The sequence below is a fragment of the Rhinopithecus roxellana genome, chromosome 9, assembly GCF_007565055.1.
Source record: "Rhinopithecus roxellana isolate Shanxi Qingling chromosome 9, ASM756505v1, whole genome shotgun sequence".
NCBI classification, from domain to species: Eukaryota; Metazoa; Chordata; class Mammalia; order Primates; family Cercopithecidae; genus Rhinopithecus; species Rhinopithecus roxellana.
In genome coordinates this window covers 139,487,242-139,509,808 of record NC_044557.1, presented here as the reverse complement: position 1 = coordinate 139,509,808, position 22,567 = coordinate 139,487,242, and the positions used below count along the sequence as shown (strand labels likewise).

General features: G+C 39.7%; 1 protein-coding gene across 1 annotated transcript in view; it reads right to left on the bottom strand.

Moving 5' to 3' along the window:
- The window catches only part of TUSC3 (tumor suppressor candidate 3), a 264,065-nt gene extending 242,336 nt beyond the window's left edge, over window positions 1-21,729 (bottom strand). Inside the window, exon 1 of the mRNA XM_030937977.1 lies at window positions 21,707-21,729. The gene's annotated coding sequence lies outside the window, so the exon portion shown is untranslated. The remainder of the gene's footprint in view (window positions 1-21,706) is intronic.
- Window positions 21,730-22,567: the final 838 nt, after the last annotated feature.

Below are 22,567 nucleotides of genomic sequence, written 5' to 3'. Positions count from 1 at the left end.
GAACTGCTTCTGGTTTCAATTATTTTCTTTTTCTCTTCTTTTAGGTTTTATATTGCATTGGTCCCAATTTTCATCTTTATTGTATATATTTTTCTCCTTTTGGCTTTAATTTGCACTTAATTTTCTGATTTGCAAATGTATTAATCTAAAGGCATTGATTTAGATCTTTCTTCAGTGATGCCATCATAGCTCACTGTAACTTTGAACTCTTGGGCTCAATCATTCCCCCTCAGCCTCCCAAAGAGCGAGGACTACAGTTGTGCACCTCCATGTCTGGCTATTTTATTTTTATTTTTTGTAAAGAAGAGGACTTGCTATGTGGCTCAGGCTGTTCTCAGACTCTTGGCCTCAAGCAATCCTCCTGCCTAGGCCAACCAAAGCTTTCTGGATTCTCCTGGTATTCGGTACGCAAGGAAATAACTTTTTTTTTTTTTTTTTTTTTGAGATGGAGTCATGCTCTATCACCCAGGCTGGAGTGCAGTGGCATGATCTTGGCTCACTGCAAGCTCCGCCTCCCGGGTTCACGCCATTCTCCTGCCTCAGCCTCCCGAGTAGCTGGGACTACAGGCGCCTGCCACCATGCCGGGCTAATTTTTTGTATTTTTTAGTAGAGATGGGGTTTCACCATGTTAGCCAGGATGGTCTCGATCTCCTGACCTCGTGATCCACCCGCCTTGGCCCCCCAACGTGCTGGGATTACAGACATGAGCCACCGCGCCCGGCCTAAAATTTTAAAAATACATATTTTCATCAAATAATACACAAGAAAATAGTCTCCTCATAGATTCACATTCATCTCACAGATTATTATATTAGGCCAGTTAATGGATAGGGATGGAATATGAGCTTCAAAATCATCTGCATTTAGAAATGAATAGGTAAAGTCCAAAGTATTAAAAAGTACAAAGCTACAGTTAAGACTACAAATTTGTCATGCTAATACTTAATCCAATGTTTCTGTGCTTTTTTAATTAATTAATTAATTTATTTATTTATTTTCTTTTTTGAGATGGAATCTCACTCTGTCTCCCAGGTTTGAGTCTAGTGGCACAATCTCAGCTCACTACAACCTCCGCCTCTGGGGTTTAAGTGATTCTCTTGCCTCAGCCTCCCAAGTAACTGGGATTACAGGTACCCACCACTACACTTGGCTAATTTTTGTATTTTAGTAGAGATGGAGTTTCACCATGTTGGTCAGGCTGGTTTCAAACTCCTGACCCCAAGCAATTTGCCCGCCTCGGCCTCCCAAAGTGCTGGGATTACAGACCTGAGCCATCGCTCCTGGCCTTTATTATGATTTTGAATTTCACGTGGTATTCAGTCAAAAAAGAAAAGGAAACTAACTTAGAGGGTTGTGGTTTATTTATTGACAAGAGCATTAAGAAAGGAGAAAAGACTATCATCTTCGATTCTCCAATATATGCTCTTTTGTACTATGTCATTGGAAAAGAATGTGGATTCTTAGCAGAGGAAAGGACTGCATCCTTACCTGGGCCCATAATGTTCTTCAACTATTCTTTTTACTCTCTCCCCCTCAGCTTCTTCTCCCATTCACCAAAGCAGTTCATTCACACCCTTCAACACTTCCCTCTCATTCTGAGCTGATGATCTTATCTTGAATTACAACTCTACCAGGCACAACTTCTGGAACCTGAGACAGTTACATAACTTCCTAAATTTTCAAATTCCTATTTGGCAAACTGGAGACAGTACCAATGCCAACTCTACATGGAAGAATTAAAGTAATATATTAAAAGCTGTTGATACAGTGAGTAGCAGAGTAAGCTAAATACACTTTGGTTTTTGTTGTCTTTATTAATACCTACTTTTTTTTCCTATTCCACTTAAAAAGGAAGCTTCAGGTTCCTAAACTACCTCAAAGTTTTGCTTGTGAACCTAGATATTTATCTACACTCTAAATCCAATGCCCTTTCTCCCTCCCTGAAATCTTGTCAATCATTCATTTCTCTTGTTCTCCATGAAGTCCTTCATGTCAGTTAATAGAATATCCCATCTAGCAAAATTTGTTATTATCCGTAATTTGTACAGAGCAAGTTTTCTTTTGTTTTGTTTTTTGTTTTTGTTAGAGTCCCACCCTATCGCCCAGGCTGGAACGCAGTGGCGTGAAATTGGCTCACTGCAACCTCTGCCTCCCGGGTTCAAGCAGATACTCCTGCCTCAGGTTCCTCAGTAGCTGCGATTATAGGCGTACCACCAAACCTGGCTAAATTTTGTATTTTAGTGGAGACGGGTTTTCACCATGTTAACCAGGCTGGTCTTGAACTCCTGGCCTCAAGTGATCCACCTGCCTTGGCCTCCCAAAGTGCTGGGATTACAGGCATGAGCTACTCCATCTGGCTTCAGAGCAAGCTTTGACTCATCTTTTGTTATTTTGGCTCAAATTTTACCTCCTCTATTTAAATGTGCCCACCTCTACTCCTTTCCATCTGGCTGTACCTCTCTTGGTAAGGCCATTACTCCCTTTTGTTCCTTTTGCATGTTTTTTATTTAACTATAATATTTTCCTTACATCACTCTCTCTCTTTTCCCAAGTAGACTGTTAAACAGTACAAAGACTTTTATTTGTTGAATTTCCAATACCAATCAAGTTCTCAATACTTAGTGCTCATAACATATTTTTGTATTAGGATATGGGAGGTTTCCAAAATCATCCTGATTTACATGTTTATAGATTCTTTTGACTTTAAAAGACCTTTAATTAACATTTAAGAATTGATAAAACTCAAAAAAGGCAGACTCCTGATTTTCTTTAATTATAGAAATTAGCTAGAATCTGAAAAATACAAAGAAAAGATGCTTTCCCATTTATTTTTCCAGTTAACTATCCACCTGACTTTTAGCAAATATTCCACTTTCAACTGCACAGTTCTTTACTAAGAGGATTTTGATAAGGCATGAACTATAAAGGGATCAAAGTTGTATATACGAGAGATAGCTGAAAAAAAAAAAATTAAGTACCTTTCTTCCTCCTCCTAATTAAAAAGGACCCTGAGGCCAAGGAATTAAAATATGCAATAGGACAAACCATGTTTTTAAAAGTAAGCTACAGTAACAATGTCATTTTTTTTTTCTTTTAATGAATGCGGAACCCAAGTTCCTCTATAGTTTGGACTACAGAGCCCAAGGGTGAGCTCCCCTTGGCTGTCTGAAGGCTGGCCACAAAATCAACTTGCAGAAGGCAAGTTGATTGGAGAAAAGTCATACACATTTATTTAATATATATATACATGGGAGCCTTCAAAAGGAAGACCCAAAGATACAGAGGTAATTGTCCATTTTCATGTTTAAGTTCGACAAAGCATAAACAGACATCTAGAAATATGACTGGCCAAAAAGGGTATGATATAAGCCTAGCAGACCAAGTCGGGAAATGCAGCAAGGCCTGTTGTCTAGATTTTTCCTGGCTTCTCTAAGCATGAATTCCTTTCTTCTGGGTAAGGGACACGGCCCTTTCTGGAATGATGGTGATTTGCTTTGGCCCACCAAAATCTCATCTTAAACTGTAGCTCCCATAATCCTCAGGTGTTGTGGGGTAAATGAATCATGGGGACAGGTTTTTCCTGTGCTGTTCTCATGATAGGGAATAAGTCTCACAAGATCCGATGATTTTATAAAGGGCCCTTCCCCTGCACAAGCTCTCTTCCCTGCCACCATGTAAGACACGCCTTTGCTCCTCCCTCGACTTCTCCCATGACTGTGAGGCCTCCCCAGCCATGTGGAAATATGAGTCCATTAAACCTCTTTTTCTTTATAAATTACCCAGTCTTGGTATTTCTTCTTAGCAGTGTGAAAATGAACTAATACAAGAGGTCTTACGACATACAGTCAAACAAGGTAGGTCAGATAATTTCTTCAGAAGGTCAGTTTTTACACAGAAACATGGAGCGAAAATTGGAGTAATATTTTCAGGTTTTATGGTTGGCTGTGGGGAAAACGGATTCTGGTTTCTATGATCCACCTTGGTAAAGAGGGATTTAGTTTCTAGAACTAGCCTCAGAGGAAAGTGGGACTGAGAGACAGGAGGGCAGGGGAACCTCAGAGTAAAACGTTTGCTTCAGAGGCTACTTTGGAGGCCTTTATTTTGGGGTATTGTTTTCTTTCTTTTTTTTTTTCCTGTAGTTACATCTGTACTTTTTTTTTTTTTTTTATACTTTAAGTTCTAGCGTACATGTGCATAATGTGCAGGCTTGTTACATATGTATACTTGTGCCATGTTGGTGTGCTGCACCCATCAACATGGAAAGGGGTATTGTTTTCTAAGCCCCAGCAGATAATATACTGTGTGTTCTGGTGTGACGTGGAAGTTACTCTTTTTCACCCTCTCTTATAATAGTCTCCAGTCAAGGCAGGTTTACAAACACTGACGCAAAATCTCTCATCTCGAAGCTACTGCAAACACTAGCTCAGCAGGGTGCTATGAACAGGGATCAAGAGTCGGTAAAAATAGATTTCTAAAAATTGCTTTTAGCCTCATCACTGTATCCTACTGTATGTCTGCATGACCAGATTGGGGAAGAATATGTCCCTTAGGATTTTACAGGGATTCAGTATCCAAGTACAGGGAAAGAAATGTTCCCTCAACTATGGAAGCCTATTGAATCTTTTCATGTATTCACTAGGAACTGTCGTTTACTCTGTAGGGTTTAAAACTAAAAAAAAAAAAAAAAAAAAAAAAATCAAATTTTAACTTTACAAATATAAAGTACTGCTCTCAATCTGTCTGATTATAGTGTTCATCAGTTAAAAATGCAGTTTCTGTGACCCCATTTCAGACCTGCTAAATCAGATTACCCAGGGAGAAGCCTGGGTATTTCTATTTTTAGTTGGTGATTCTTAGGACAGACAAGCTTGGGATATACTGTAGTAAAGGAAACTCTGGAATCGGAAGATTCAACTAGTGTGGCAATGGAAAACACAGTAAAAAATGCATGGATGTTCCCTGCTGGAGATTTTCCCAACAGGAATAAAAATCGTGCTAAGATTATGCAACAGCAATTAACACTCAAACTGACTGACAAAGGAATAGACATAGTACATTAAGCACAAACCTGAAAATAACTAGACTTGGCACAATGCCATTGTATCAGATGTAAAGTCTGGCCATCAGAACAGCATTCTAGGTTTCTTTTTGACAATTGACAGTGCAGCTTAACTTACTGACATAGCCTTCTTGTTGGGAAGGAACATTCCTAAAATATTTTATCATCCAAAAGTAGCTGTGGTAAATAACCTGAGTCATCTGTGACAACAGTCATGAAGTAAAGCCAGTTCTCATATGAATAACAGATGATTTATTCCAAGTGGTGTGTGGAGGGCAATCTGTCATTTTCACAATGTGGGAGGTGGAATTTCTAGACTCCTGCCATTTGGCAGCAATATTTATATTATTTTGGTTAATGTTTAATAGATGTTGATACAGTATTGTTTAGGAAGCCTGCACCTCCTTTGAAATAGAAAATACATGAATTACAAAAAGAAAGTAGCAGAACTGCCCATAATCCCAGCACTTTGGGAGGCTGAGGTGGGCGGATCACGATGTTAGGAGCTTGAGACCATCCCGGCTAACACAGTGAAACCCCGTCTCTACTGAAAATACAAAAAATTAGCCAGCCATGGTGGCAGGCACCTGTAGTCCCAGCTACTTAGGAGGCTGAGGCAGGAGAATCACTTGAACCCAGGAGGCGGAGGTTGCAGTGAGCCAAGATCGCACCACTGCACTCCAGCCTGGGGACAGAGCGAGACTCTGTCACAAAAAAGAAAAAAAAAAAAAAAACCATAAAAAATAAAAATAACATAAAATAAAATATAACCTGAATGTTGCCTTTAATAGGACTAAAATAGAACAAAATAGGAATTCTGTTTGGCAACCTAAAGGAAGGGCAGTAACTAATATGGCAGTAGTAGAAATATGTTTCCTTTTGAATAATTTAATGAACTAATGTTAATGATAATGATGGTAACTAATACTAACAACAACTTGCCCTTGTTGGGTGTTTACACCTATTTTGTACTAGACATTATGCTCAGTAGTTTAATGGATTATTAAAATCTCACCAAACCTCCACGAGGTTTTAGAAGTCTATGTCAATAAGTTAAACTGCACTGTCAATTGTCTATGAGGTAGGATCTCTAACGATCTTTATTTTGTAACTGAGAAAACTGAGGCTCTCAAAATTACTCAGCCGGCAATTGGTAGAACCAGCATGTGAACCCAGGCAGTCCGACTCTGAGGCCTATACTATTAACCTCTACCCTATTGTATTTATGGCTTTCTTTTGCTGGAAGCATGTGTGCCCCATTTGACTCTAGTGTGAAGTGAACAGTGGATAGGATCAATAAATGGTGTCTCCAGAATTGGTTTATTTTATTGAGACAGAGCCTCACTCTGTTGCCCAGGCTGGAGTGCGGTGGTGCAATCTCTACTCACTGCAACCTCCACCTCCCCTGTTCAAGCGATTCTCATGCCTCAGTCTCCCAGGTAGCTAGGATTACAGGTGTGTGCCACCACACCCAGCTGGGGAGCCATTACCACTTTTGTATTTTTAGTAGAGACAGGTTTTGCCATGCTGCCCAGGCTAGTCTCAAACTCCTGGCCTCAAGGGATTTGTTTGCCTCAGCCTCCCAAAGTGCTGGAATTACAGGCATGAGCCATTGTAGTTGACCAAACTTTTTCTGTTTGTTTAAGACACAAGATTTCACTCTGTTACCCGGGCTGGAGTGGAGTGGTATGAACATAGCTTACCGCAACCTCGAATTCCTGGCCTCAAGCAATCCTCCCTTCTTAGCCTCGTGAGTAGCTGGTGCTATAGGTGTGAGCCACCATGTCTGGGTAATTTTTCATTTTTTCTAGAGATAGGGTCTCATTAAGTTGAAGGAAGCAAAGGCCAGTTACATTGAAAAGACATTTTATTAAGAAATTTCAGATCATAGGGCATTTTTTATCCAGAAAAAAAAGTATGTCTAGTATTAGTTTTCCAGGGCTGCCATAGCAAAGTTCCACAGATGGGGTGGCTCAAACAAAAATTTATTTTCTCACAGTTCTGAAGCCTAGAAGTCTAAAATACAGGAGGCAGCAGGGTTGGTTTCTTCTGAGGTCTTTCTCTTTGCTTGTAGATGACCATATTCTCCTTGTATCTTCCCACAGTCTTTGTTCTGTATGTGTGTGTGTTCACATCAGTCATGCTAGATTAAGGCCCACCATAATAATCTCCGTTTAATTACCCCTTTAAATACCCAACCTCCAAATACACTCACATTCTGGGGTCCTGGGGATTTAAGATTTCAGCATATAAATGGTGGGGAAGTGGACATAAACCTGTAATTGGTTTCACACAAGGATGGGTCTCAGAATGGTTTAAATTTCTCCAACACGATAAGCAAAATAACTTTAAAATCATAAGGTTAAGTTCAGCCAAATTCTGATCAAATAAAAAATAGAATAAAGACTTCTTCAAACATATAAGGAGTAAAATGATTAGCTCGCTGGCATTCTTTTTGGGAAGGTACTGAAAGATGAGCTTCTGTAAAATGTGGGATAAACAAAAGATAGATAAAAATATTGGATCAAGGAAATGATGATTCAACACAGGAGCTGTAATAAAAAGAAGTGTCAATCTGGTCCTGATGGTTGCAGAAGGATGGCATTCTGAAAAAGCAGTCTCAGGGCTGAAGAAGGTGAATATAACAGAACAGATGGATTATGATATATTTGAATTTCAAAAAAATATTGCTTAGATATTTAATAAATTATTTTGGCATTTTGGAAAAATAAGAATATATATACAAAACTAAGCAAGTGAAGAAATAAGCACTTTGTGGACTTCAGCAAAAACTTGTGCAAAGGAAGACAAAATCATAGTTTGCAATTTGACTTACATGTGAACAGTGTTTACATTGTCAGCACAATTTAAACTCTGCTGCTTCAACTAAAAGTTATAGCATAACTACATTGAAAAGATAGATGGTGATAACACATAAGTGATGGTTGTATAAATGAAACTAATAGATGATTAAAATATACAAATTAAAACATAATGAGCATATTACTTAGAAATATAAAGGTAAACATCAGAAGGAATAGCTTAAAAGTTATCAGTGGTTACTTCCAGAGATCAAGACTGAACTAAGGTGGAGATAGGTAGGTTAAGAGACTGTGTTATTAAATACTTTTTCAAATACAATTTGATTTTTAACTTTGTACCAGTATGACTTTGGTAAAAATAACTTTCTGAAAGAGCACTGAAAACAAATAAAGCAGTCAGTATCCTGTTAGATACACGTTAAGCACTCAGTAAGTGTTATCTATCACTATTACTATTGCCATTTGTTGACGAAGAAAGATGGAAGGACAGAAACAGACTAATATGTAGCCTCTGATGAAAATGCTTGAGTACCTGTGGAAGTCAGGTTAAGCCCACTGCCATAAACCAATGTGGCTTCTTCTTTCCCATTCCCAAAACATCGTCACCAACTTGAAAAGATGAAAAGAAAACCTACCATGATTCCAGATTCAATAAACATTTACTATGCAGCTACAGTAGTTAAGGCACCAGTGATTCAAGATGAATATGACACTGTCCTATTTTCCTGTAACTTAAGACCTCTTAGTGTAATCAACATGTGTCAAGTTTTGCTCGTTGCCAAAGTGAAGTAGAGCGAAAGTACCACGCGTGCACCAAAGAGAGGACAACTGCTCCAAACTCTGGGTCCCAAGAAGGATTCATGGAAGAGGGATGCATTTTACTTAAGCCTAGAGAGTGCGGTCATAGATATAATTATGAATTAATATAATTATGAAGTAAAGAGAAAGAAAGTCCACAGAGAGAAAATTGGTTAGCAGATCCTCAAAAAGGAAAAACATGTTAGAGAGACCTTGTACTCTTTTGTGGCTGAAGGTCAGGGTGAAGGAGTGTAGAAATACCAAAAGTGATGTAAGTAGATGCTAGGGGCGAAATGTTTACAGAGTCCTAAGTTTTTATAAACTGTCTATCTTAGACTTGGGTGAGTCAAGGAAGATAGCAAGAATACATAGGAAAACTGTTATTTGGAATTATAGCTATATACAAAGAGTTACTTGTTGTACCTCCTAAGAATTTAAAGTTATTATGTTTGGTGGCTCTTGAAAAAGGTTAACAAGAACAAGGCTAGTGACCAGTTGAAAGAAAGAAAACTGAGATTCTTTCATTTTGACAGTTGTTGAAGGCTGAATATTCATTAACAGAAAATAAATAATGGGACTTTTCAAGTTCCAAAAGTTTGTAAAAATAATTTATCTACTGATGTTTCCTGTCACATTCTCTCTTTGTAGATTAATAACTTATAAATGATTCAATGTTTTTACTGAGTGTTTTAGGGTTTGCTTTAAAAGGGGAATTTAAAAAAGATTTGATTAATCTACCAGGTTCAAGTGGTGCCTACATAATTTTCAGTATTTTTAAAAGCTAAGCAAATAAAAGACAATCATTCTTTGTGAACTGTCTTAGATCAACTAAGATGTTGGTTTCCTTTTTTTGTGTGATAAAAGTGACCAGTTCTTAATGATCTAAAATTATGATTGGCAGTTAGATCTCTGATTGACTAAAAAATCCCAATGTTGATTTTTTTAAAATGTGATGACAATAGAGGGAAAATAGTCTATGGGACCTTTGGTGGTAATTTAGGTTGAAAACAAATAATGTAAAAATAATGGCTTTTGAAAAAAATAAACTTGCATTAGATATGGAACAAAATAAAACTGATTTCCTTTGATGTGCTAACTTCTATCAAGATTCTTCACAGAATACCCAGTTGACATACAGGGACTTTCAGCCACCACCAGATACTTAAACAGCTCCGTAGACAAAGACTCTAACTGCTTTTGCAGGTCACCTGCTTTGTCAATGTTGGAAACAATGAAAGAGGGTCAAAGTAATAGAGGTTATATGAAAAGGGGTGGTTATAATGATGGCCAGACAATTTAACAGAATGAATGGCTAAGATGGGGTAGAAAACAAAATTATTGAAGGAATGGAGTTTAACATGTAGACTGCTGGAAATATGATCTATATTGGTACTGAAATTGCCAAGTGTATTCATCTGGGTTCTACAGAGAAACAGAATACAGAATGTGTGTGTGTGTGTGTGTGTGTGTGTGTGTGTGTGTGTGTGTGCATGCGCGCACGCGCGCACAAGCGCGTATGTAAAATGAGGATTTGGCTCATACAGTTATGGAAGCTGAGAAGTTCTAGAATCTACAGTTGACAAGCTGCACAGAGGCAAAAGAACATCAATAGTGTAGTGAGAAGACTGATGTCTCAGCTCAAAGACAGGCAAAAAGCTCAGTCTACCAATTTGAATGCTAATTTCATCCAGAAACACCCTCACAGGCACACCCAGAATAATGTTTAACCAAATATCTCAGCACCCCATGGACCAGTCAAGTTGACACATAAAATTTACCATCATACCAGGCATGAGCATTGGATTATAAATTATGATGAACAATAGAATGCAGACACAAAAGAGATGCCATTTATCTCATTATTCTTATAAATTCATTGACATGAACTTCAAATACAGGCAAAGCTGCTCTGTAGTGATAGATATCAGAAGAATTATTACCTGATTGCAGGGGGTCAGTGGCATAGAGTGTGACTGGAAATGGATATGATAGAATTTTCCGAGATAATGCAAAAGTTCTAGATTTGATTTGATGATGTTAACATGGGTGTATACATATGACGAAAGTGACTTAAAAGCACACTTTGACCTGTGCCTTTTATGGTTTGGAAAGTAAATGTCGATAAGGAAAATATAGAAATGCAAATGAAAAATTTCAGGTAAGGGAGAGACAGAAGGAGACAGAGTAAAACATAGAAACAGAGAGAGGGGCTAGTGGGGCTTGGCATTAACAAGAGTCACAGTGAACCGGAAATTAAAGCATCAGGATGATAGTAACCCTGAAAAGTAGTGGGTGATGAAGTCTGATGGCATGAGTTGGGTCAAGTTAGAGAAGAATGGAGAAAATAATTTGGAACCCACAGGAGAAAAAAAAGAAAAAAATAAATACCTACTCTCAGGACTAGTTCCATAAGATCTATGGGAAAAAATAAAAGGCACCTGTATCAGTTGAGAATTCAATCAGAACAGGAACATTATAAGTAATATGGGATATAAGAATTTACTGTAGTGATTAGACTATACACAATTGTAGGAATTGGTGAAGGAGCTGGGGCAGGTTATCTCTCTGCCTCTGGTGGTGGCTGAAAGTCTCTATATGTCAACTGGGTCAGCAGGAAGGAGGCAAACCCTTAATTCAAGGAAACGAAACCAAACAAAACTGGAATACAGTAGAACAAAGCAGAAGCAGCATCATTTTCATTGTTTCTGACCTTGACTAAGAAGGCGATTGGCGGAAGAGGGGAAAATCTAAAACACAGGTTATTTCCAACTCTCCACCTAATTCACATATGCACTCATGCAATTACTCAAGGTTAGAAATAGACAAAACCATGTAGAGCGATTCCACTTCAAATTCATGGCTAGGATCCTCAGGTGGATTCCTTGGTAACTCACCTGAAGGCCACCTGAAGGTCATTTTCATGGCTCTTAAATATAAACTGTAGTTTTCTGGTGCTTCTCTGCTCCCATTCTCCTACAGTACTATTTTAGTAATACATCTATTCTTCTATTCAGATCTCCCACACCTTCTCTCTTATTTTCACTTTCAGCTTTTGGTCTTGCTTCCTACATCACTGAGCAAACTGAAGCAATCAAATGAGAACTTCCAGAAACTCTACTGCATCTATTACTCTACTTAATCTGTATTCTTATAATCTTTATCCCCTGGAAAGAGCAATCTTTTTTTTTTTTTTTTTTTTTTTTTTTTTGAGACGGAGTCTTGCTCTGTCACCCAGGCTGGAGTGCAGTGGCCAGATCTCAGCTCACTGCAAGCTCCGCCTCCCGGGTTTACGCCATTCTCCTGCCTCAGCCTCCGGAGTAGCTGGGACTACAGGCGCCCGCCACCTCACCCGGCTAGTATTTTTTGTATTTTTTAGTAGAGATGGGGTTTCACTGTGTTAGCCAGGATGGTCTCGATCTGGAAGGAGCAATCTTAAGGTGAAAACCTACATTCCTAAATAAACTCATCCGTTTTTCTCCACTCAAAAGTAACTATCCCAGCAATTTTGCATCTCTCATCCTAAATTATCAATTTTTCCTTTTTGATAGGTCATCATCAGCATACAAACCTACTTTTGTCTCTTCCATCTTAGAAAACAGAGCTGGGCACAGTGGCTCATGCCTGTAATCCCAGCACTTTGGAAGGCCAAGAAGGGGGCAGATAATTTGAGGTCAGGAGTTCGAGACCAACCTGGCAAACACGGTGAAACCCCGTCTCTACTAAAAATACAAAAATTAGCTGGGCATGGTGGCAGGCGCCTGCAGTTCCAGCTACTCAGGAGGGTGAGGCAGGAGAATGGCGGGAACCCAGGAGGCGGAGGTTACAGTGAGCTGAGACCACGCCACTGCACTCCAGCCTGGGAGACAGAGTGAGACTCCATCTCAAAAAAAGAAAAAGAAAACAGAAAACTTCTCTCGTATGCATTTTCCTTCCAGGTATTACACAATCTACCTGTCCCCCTTCATAGCAAAGCTCCACAAAATAATTGTCCATATTCATATTCTCTAAATCCTCTCCTCTCATTCCCTCCAAAACTCACTTCAATTAGGCTTTAAATGCTATCCCTCCAAAAAATTGCCCTTGTCAAGTTCCATTTGCTGGGAGACAATTCTTTATGGGTCTATAGTGTTTGTGTAAGTTTTGGAAGAAAAGGCACTAGCTCCCTTAGTTCTGGAATATATTTTTAAAATGTTTGTTTAGCAAACATCCTTGGATAGTGTCTCTTTCAGGGCAAGAGTGAGGCAGGCTTACTGCTCATTATAAAAGATGTGGGTACCCTAAGCTTGAGGGGATGTCTCTTCTAATGTGACCCACTGCTTTCTAGATATCACTGGGTCCTCTTTAAATCACCCTGTGGGAATTGGAGCTTAGAAACACATGCTAACACTCTAAATGCCTGTGGTTCATTTATCTACCAAGTACCTGCTCAAGCTCAAACTTCTCAGAGATGCTTACCATGAATATCCCATTAATTTGAAACAACCACCACCATACTTTCTATCCCTCTTACTTTGCTCCATTTTTTCCTGATAGCACTTACCGTATTTTCCATATTTGGTCATTTCCTTATTTATTATGTTTATTTCTCATCACCTGCTTCCCCCATCTTTTTAGAGATAGAGTTTTTTTTTTTTTTTCTGGTTTGTTCACTGATGTATTCCTAATATCTAAAACTGGATCTCACATGTAATAAGTTATCAATAAATATTTGTGGAATGAATGAGTAAATTCATCTTTTATTCTTCCTAAATTTCTACTACCAGCTTCTTCTGATTCTATTAAGGTATGCCAATGGAAAGGAATGAATTAGTTGATGTGATGTATCATGAGTCTGAGAAATATGGGGGAAACAGTAAGTATAATGACAGTGCTAAAATGACCCAGCTCTCCCAGTTAAAATGACCCACACTCCTTTGCTTAGAGGTAATGTAGATGCTTCTTCCATCCAAGACAGCATATGCGTTTCTCAGGGTCTGTTCCTACTCCCTACTTAACCATTGGGCCTGTATCGAGGGTTAAGGCACAGAACAGCCTAGCTGGAAATGTGCTGAGCCTGGTAAGGGAGAAAAATGACTCTCTCCCAAAAGTAAGACTTTGTCAGCATGTATCAGAAGCCAGGAAAGTATACACGGGATTGAACTCAGAGGTTCTTTGATCAAGGTGGCCAATATTTAAGGTTGGAGAAGTGAAAATGACTAATTTGAAATCACTCTTCCAGAATATTGGATTGAACACTCTGGCAAGGACCCTAGGAGATAGCACAAATTCACTGTTAGGATGGCCCCTAGGAAATAGCACAAATTCACTGTTAGGATGGCCCCTAGGAGATAGCACAAATTCACTGTTAGGATGGCCCCTAGGAGATAGCACAAATTCACTGTTAGGATGGCCCCTAGGAGATAGCACAAATTCACTGTTAGGATGGCCCCTAGGAGAGAGCACAAATTCACTGTTAGGATGGCCCCTAGAAGCGTGGAATAATGAATGGCCTATCCTAAGTGAAACTGAAGTGCCAGATATTGCTTTAGCAGAGGGAAGAACATATGTTAAAAGGCACAGAGAAATGAATATGCTGGAGTGGACATGCTATGTAAAGCTAGAAAATGCAGATGATTTTGTACCACGTTGAGACCCAGAGGGTACATCATTTATCAAGGATGTATAGAATATGCTATTGAGAGGGGCATGAGCATCACTAATTTTAGTGGTCGTAGCTTTCCTCTACAGGACAAAGTTGACCATAAGAGAGTGTATTAGATAATTAGGCTCATGAATAACAATAAAAGTGATGGGATTCGGGAACAGTAGAGGCCATTTGGTTGGATTCACTATCATAAATCAGGTAGGTGCAATTTTTATATTAAATGCAAGGTAGAAGGATTAGCTAGGGGCCTGCAAATTTAAATAGAAAACAGTGACCCCAGAGGTATAATAAGTGAGTTGTAAACAAGGATACTACTCCATTTGTACTATCAAAAGAAACTAAAAGTGGACGGTTATAGGTCTGAGGGCAATTTCTCCAGTATAAGGCTATGCTCTCTTTCCCAATTTCTGTACCTTTGCTAGTTTTTGGACATGGAACCCACTGACTCCAAGAAGAATCCATTTTCCTTGGAAGAGTAACCCAGCAAGACATGGCACGTATACTTGCTGGAGGATCCTACACTGCCCCAAAGGGACCTGTGCTTATTTTCTCGGGTAGAATTGGGCACTAGGGGAGGGGAATACACAAACATTTCACGGGCTGCTAGACAAAGAATATGAAACCAAAAGCATCATCTTGGGGTCTTGCTAGAGGTAGGACATACGTAGAACAGATAATAAATGAAGTCCCACTCGAGGTTCAGGCACAGAGGGTCCACTAGGTATGTGAACTTACCTGAAGGTCATTTTCATGGTTTTAAAGTATATACTAGGAATATAAATAATTGGTGTTTGGCAAAACACCAACATTGGGTTCTTTGGTGAGATCTATTACATTTCGGTATTCAAAGTAGAAGCCTTTGAAACTGCCCCTTTCTACTCCAGCCAAGACTGAAATCAGAACAAATATTTTATCCCAGAGAGGGATGGCAAAAATTGAGGCCACTCTTTAATATCTAAAGGGTGGGAGATATGTAAATCAACCTAGATGCTCACCGGTGGTTGAGTGGATGAAGAAAATATGGTACATATACACCTTGGAATACTATGCCGTCATAAAAAACAATGAGATCATGTCTTTTCCAGCATCACAGATGGAGCTGGAGGCTATTGTCCTAAGCAAACTCATGCAGAAACAGAAAACCAAATACTGCATGTTCTCACTTATAAGTAGGAGCTAAACATTGAGTACAGACGGACACAAAGAAGGGACAACAGACACCAGGGCCTACTCGAGGGCGGAGGGTGGAAGGAGCGTGACGACTGAAAAACTACCTACGCATATTAACTGGGTGATGGAAGAATTTGTACACCATACCCCTGCAAAATGCAATTTACCTATATAGCAAACCTGCACATGTACCCCTGGACCTAAAAGAAAAGTTAAAATAACATCACGATTCACAAGAATAAAGAAAAAAATAAATAAAGGGTGCAAGCAAGGGTGCTAGTTGCCACTACACCTCCATTTAATTTTCCAGTTTCGTGCTCATGCAAAAACTACAAGGACCCATGGAAATGACTGCCATCAACTCAACCAAATTGAATTTCCAAATGTATCTACTATGCCATACAGGATCTGTTTTTGCTATTAGTAGGAGAGTTTAAAATGGCCCCAAGTAGATAATACGCAGCTGTAGATTTAGTGAATAAGTTCTTTATCATTCCTATCAAAATGCAGAAACAAAGAGTTTCCAGTTACACAATAAAAGAAAACGCCCTATTTCCAGTTTTTGCTGCAGGGCTGCATTATCTATTTTATCCTTTGTCATAATACAGTCCAAAAAGGTCCGTTCTGTCTGAACATTCTGTGTGATGCCACACTGTTCCATTACAGGTATGACATAATGTTGTTCAAATAGAACATGCAAAGGTGGTTAGTTTGCTGGAAATCTTTATAAGAAAATGAGAGGCCGGGTGCAGTGGCTCATGCCTGTAATCCCAGCACTTTGTTAGGTGGGAGCGGGTGGATCACGAGGTCAGGAGATAGAGACCATCCTGGCTAACACCGTGAAACCCCGTCTCTAATACAAAAAATTGGCCGGGCACAGTGGTTCACACCAGTAATCCTAGCACTCTGGGAGGCTGAGGCGGGCGGATCAGGAGGTTAGGAGATCAAGATCATCCTGGCTAACATGGTGAAACCCCGTCCCTACTAAAAATAGAAAATTAGCTGGGTGTGGTGGTGCATGCCTGTAATCCCAGCTACTCGGGAGGCTGAGGCAGGAGAACCACTTGAACCCGGGAGGCAGAGGCTGCAGTGAGCCGAGATCGCACCACTGCACTCCAGCCTGGGTGACAGAGCGAGACTCTGTCTCAAAAAAAAAAAAAAAAAAAACGCGAGAGACAAGCCCTGTGGAGATTCAGGGGCCTGAGACATCAGTAAAATATATTGCTGCATGTCACTCACACCATTTAGATAATAAACGCCATATGACATCCACGGACTATGAAGGAATTCAGATCCATATTTCATTGACTGTATCTGATAATGGAAAGACAACTTGAAAGAGCACAGCCAAATAAAGACTGTGAGGACAATAGCGGCAGCAGAGAGCAGAGCAGCTGGTATAGCAGCAGGCTGGCATGGTGGGGTTATTTTTGAACAAAGATCTCAAGCATGCCATGAGTATAAGAGAAAGAAGTGCAAATAATACCATGTTATGTAAATAGCAGCTGGCCTTGTAAATCAAAGGGCAAACTCTATGTCCAGAAGTCACTGAAGAGGTTAAAGCATATTTACCGGTCTTTTTAGTGAAAATCATCAAGCTAGTCCTTCAGCTATGAAGAAGGGTGATATTTAGATATTTTGATATTTCAGTTTCCAAACTCAATCGGAAAGGTTATAACCGTCTACTTGGTTATTCCAGATGTACACTTAATGTAAGTTTTATTTTGGGGGCTCATTTTTTGAACTTGATTCTTAAGTTAGCTTTTCAATATGCAGTGTTTTCTAACCGGATAGTTCATTCCCTGAGGGCATCAACTATGTTTTATGTTTATTTGTGAATTCCACTTGCACCTCCCTAGTATAGTTCCAGTACCAGGTGTTTGGCAAATATTTGGTAATTCTTTTTATTAAGTTGATGTCTGTGCCGGGCTCAGTGGCTCACACCTGTAATCCCAGCACTTTGAGAGGCAGGGATGGGAGGTTCAATTAAGGCCAGGAGTTCGAGACCAGCTTGAGCAACATGAAGACCTTGTCTATGCAAAAAATACAAAAAGTAGCCAGGCATGATGGGGCATGTCTGTGTAACCCCAACTACTCAAAAGGCTGTGGCAAGACGATCACTTGAGCCCAGGAGTTCGACCCTGCTGTGAGCTATGATTTAGCCACTGCACTGTAGCCTGGGCAACAGAGAGAGACCCTGTCTCCAGTCTCTAAAGAAAAAAAAAGTTGATGTCTGAAAGTTGGACTCATACAATATAGTCAAATAATACAGAAACATCAGAGACCAGGGTGGAATTTTCAGTTCTTTCATTCACTTTGTCACTTTGGATAAGTTACATAATAACGCTCATTCTTATTCTCTTAATAATATCTACCTTCCAAGATTTTTGTGCGTATTACAGATTATAATACCTAGCACTGTTCATAGAACACAGTAGAGGTTTAATAAATGGTAGCCACTATTATCAGTTTTGTCTGTTTGTTGAGACAGGGTCTTTCTCTGTTGTACAGGCTGGAGTGCAGTGGCACCAGTTTTGTCTTTTTTTTCATGATGTTGTAGGACTTGTTGAAGAGATCATTATCACTAGATATCAACTATCTAATTTTAATATTTTTGCATATTCTATATATGCAAGGATAAAAACTCATGTGGATATTGTTAAATGACATTACTTTTTTTTTTTTTTTTGCGCCTTTTTGTGGAAAACGGGGTCTCGCCATATTGCCCAGGCAGGTCTCAAACTCCTGGGCTCAAGCTATTCTCCCACCTCTGCCTCTCTAAGAGCTGGGATTTCAGGTGTGAGCCACTGTGCCCAGCCTGTTAGTGACATTTTAAAAATTATTTAATTTGTGTCTGAAATTATTTAATTTGTGTCTGAAGTCACCAAGTGGAATCTCCCATTACTTCCAGTTTTTGTTTAAACACTTCACTTCCAGAAATAGGGCTCTCACCACCTCAAATCATCAGTCTTGGGACAGTCTTAAAGTCAGAATATTTCATCCTTAGGATGAAAACAAATTAGGATGCTGTGACTTTCCCCTTACTGACTTTAATCTTGCCTTCTAGAACAGTGTAGACAAGTCTGTATTGCATAGAAGTTCTTTAAATAATAAAGTGGGAATTATATTAATACCAATAAGTTAAATATTAACTGTCACTTTAATATTAAATGTTATTGATCTGAGGGTGGTCAGTCAAGAAAGACTTGAGAGAAGAGGCTCTTTTTGAGTTGGTGCTAACTCCCATTGCCCTTCATATTACCAGTGTACCCAAGCAGGATTCAGATTCTTCTCTGTGCTCCACAACCCCCTGTACATATCTATGGTCTCATCAACTAACTCCAAGATGGCAGCCAGAAAGACTGCCATGTGGTAAGTACTCAACAAATGGTTTACAAATAAGTCAGTGAGTAAGACATAGCCGGGAATATGAGGAGTAAGGCATTTCAGGAAGCAAGAGCCACATGCAAAAACCTGGAGGTGTGAGACTGCTCAGGGATTTGAGGTAACTATAAGTAGTTAGATAGAAGTAGCCACAGTAAAGAGTATTAAAGTTGTAAATATATAAAGTAAATGTAAATTATTTGGAACAGCCAATGCGTTAAAAACTACTTAGGAGAGAGTCTAACATATGGAATGTTGTCATCAAATGTTAGCTATTAACTTATTTTTAGTGATAGAACTTGTTGAGGAATGCAGGCTGTGTTCAGCCTGTATTCTTCAGCAAATGTCTCTGCATTGGCCGGCAGTAGCCAAAAAATGTGCAAGGTTCCCAGATGGTGCTTAGCCTTAGTTTTTCCAGCCTCTTCCTTGTAAATCAGCTGGAGAAAGAATATTGCACAGAAAGGTGAGAGAATCACTTCCCAAAATTAGCCCTATTTGTCACAGTGTATGTAAGCAGAAAGATAAAAATTCAGTGATTAAAGAATAGGTCTGCGCAGGGCGCGGTGGCTCACGCCTGCAATCCCAGCACTTCGGAAGGCCGAGGCGGGCGGATCACAAGGTCAGAAGATCAAGACCATCCTGGCTAACATGGGGAACCCCCATCTTTACTAAAAATACAAAAAAATTAGCGGGGCGAGGTGGCGGGCGCCTGTAGTCCCAGCTACTCGGGAGGCTGAGGCAGGAGAACGGCGGGAACCCGGGAGGCGGAGCTTGCAGTGAGCCGAGATCGCGCCACTGCACTCCAGCCTGGGCGACAGAGCCAGACTCCGTCTCAATAAAAAAAAAAAAAAAAAAGTCAGTAACTCTATCTCTTGACTAGAAATTTCTTCATGACTTAGTTACCTAAGCCTTTGGGTAGATTTGCTAGACTCACTCTGATTTGTAACACTGAAAAGAAAATAAAAATTGGGATCCTGAACTCACAAAGCGAAAGGGAAGAGTCAAGCTGGGAACTGGGTCACACAAACCTGCCTCCCATTTTGTTCCTAGATAGCTACACACCTCCCTCACGTATTGCTCACAAGGAAATTCCTTGTGGGCTCCAATATCTTTACCCTAACACACAGTTCTGTCAAATTTCACACTGACAATGTAAATTGATAGCTTATCCTCACAGACACAGGACAAAGGACAGAACTCAATGTCATCCCTTCACTCTACTGAGACAAAGGCATGTCTGACTGCTTTCTCTATCCTATGTTTATTTCATCTTATATAAAAATGCAGATTCACTGAGCATGAGACAAATGCATCTGTGACTATTCTTCTACCCTCTTCTCACATGTAAAATGTGTGTTCAGTGAATGCTGATCAAAGACTCAAAATAAAGCAACCCTATGTCCTCTCTTTTCTCTTTAAATATTGGCGGGTGGGGTGGGGGGCGGGCCCAGACCCTCTTTGAAAGAAAGTATGGAGCACTGTAGCTTTCTCCTGGTGTTCTGTGTTCTTTTTTCCCAGGTGTGTCCTTGACCTTGGAAAAATAAACTTCTAAGAATGATTAAGCCCTGTCTCAGTGGTTTTCTTAGAGTTACAACACAAATCTAGCTTATGAAATTATGAGATTTCATAATATCTCTTGCAGCAGATTGTTTTGGTGACTTTCATTTTGTTAAACAGTATAAAACAATGCATTATTGTTGATGAGTGCACCCTTTATTGCAGAAGGAAGTGATTTGTCACACATAAATCAGCATCTCTTTTAGGCCAAATGTATCATGCTTTATGGGATGAGGACACCAGCACACCTGGTAGCTGCACACGTTGTACCTGAGCTGCGCTTGGGAGCTCTCAAATCCCGTCTCTGCTGTTCTCCTACAGTACTGGCTTCTAAAGGCTGCATTTCCCAAACCTCAATGTCAGCAGGACTCCACAAGGGTGCAGCCAATGGGAGGGGCTGCTGGAAAACTGCAGGGTGGTGATGATGGTAGTGGTGGTGGTAGGGAAACAGCAGAGGAGAAAGTTAGGGTGTTTCTCCTCCTCCTCCATCTTGAGCAACTCTCTGGTAGAAGTCATGAATTCTTTATGACTCAGCTCCCAAAAGACAATCCTGCCAGAATTCCATTTGCATTTGGGTATGACTCTGTCCCCTGCTCTCTGGTAACAGTATCGCTTCTCTTCATTTCTCCTGTCTAGAGATGGTGACGGCTTCAGATTGGTCCTAATGTTTAGGATTACTCACCACCATTTGTTGTTCTAGCTTTTCCAATATTCATGTAAAAAAATAAATAAATAAAACCAAAGCAAACAAACCAAAAATTCTAACAAATTTCTTCTGTTTTACATACTTAAGGACACCATCTTTCTGATTAAAGCCTCACTGCTAGAATGTCCTAGTAAAACAACACAAAAGAAGATACATTTTTTATTTTGACTATTTCAGCACCAACAGAATCACACAACTTTACAATTTAGGATTTTCTAGTCATATCAGAATTAATCTTTTACCTTATGTATCTGATTTGTTTCAGAATGGAATACATTATGAATTCTAAGCCCAAGGAACTGAATGGACTCCACCTCTTCGCCAAGAGGATTCCAAAGTAAACCAGAAAAACCAGTACAGGCCATGATGGGAAGAGAGGGTCAGACATGCCTCATGATACTTTTCTCCCTTTTGAATTGAGGCACAACTGGCCAGTATTAACATTAAAACAGAAATCTTCAGACTGACAAAACAGACTCTTTGTAGCAGTAAGATACCAAATTCCAACCTGACTGTAGTACAGCATCACATGACAACAGCTCCTGAAAGAAATTAAGTATCTTACCCCAAAATGTAACTCTTTGACATATTTTGAAGTGGCCCCTCAAAGCTTTCTCTTGTAGAGGAAATTCACATTCTGCAGAGAATCCTCTTCCCTTTCCAGGTGTTTTTCTGATCCTGAAGAGATTAGCTGAGAGTCCAGCAACTTCTGAAGGTCTGAATAGAAAACAGTTGCCATCTATTTTATCTAACGGTGGCCACCTCTGAAACTTCATCTGCATAATAAGAACCCTGTTCTCCACAACCCCTTATCTTCACTTGGACATTCCTTTCTATTTATTTGAGGTCTTTAAATAACAACTTAATTCCTCCAGTCAATTGCCAATGAGAAAATCTTTGAATCTGCATATGACCGGAAGCCCCTACTTTAAGTTGTCCTGACTTTCCCGACTGAACCAATGTACATCTTATAGGTATTGACTGTTGTGTACCTGGAGTTTCTGTCCCTCTAAAATGTATCAACTTAAGCTGTAACCCAACCATGTTGGACACGTGTTTTCAGGACCTCTTGAGACTCTGCCCTCAGCCTTGGTCACTCATATTTGACTCAGAGTAAGTCTCTATAAATATTTTACAGTTTGTCTCTTTTTCATCAACACACTCTATCCTGAATAGCCAAGAGAATGAGATTACTGGGGAGTCTCAAAGTCAACATACTTATTCATATTCCCACTTGACAGAAAGAAGTTGACTGTTTTAGTCAATTTGGAATGCTATAACAAATATTATACACTGAGTGGCTTAAGCAACAAACCTTTATTTCTCATAGTTTCGTAGCTGGGAAGTCTAAGATCAAGGCACCGTCAGATTTGGTGTCTGGTGAGAACCCCCTTCCTGGCTTACAGACACCAGCCTTCTTGCCACA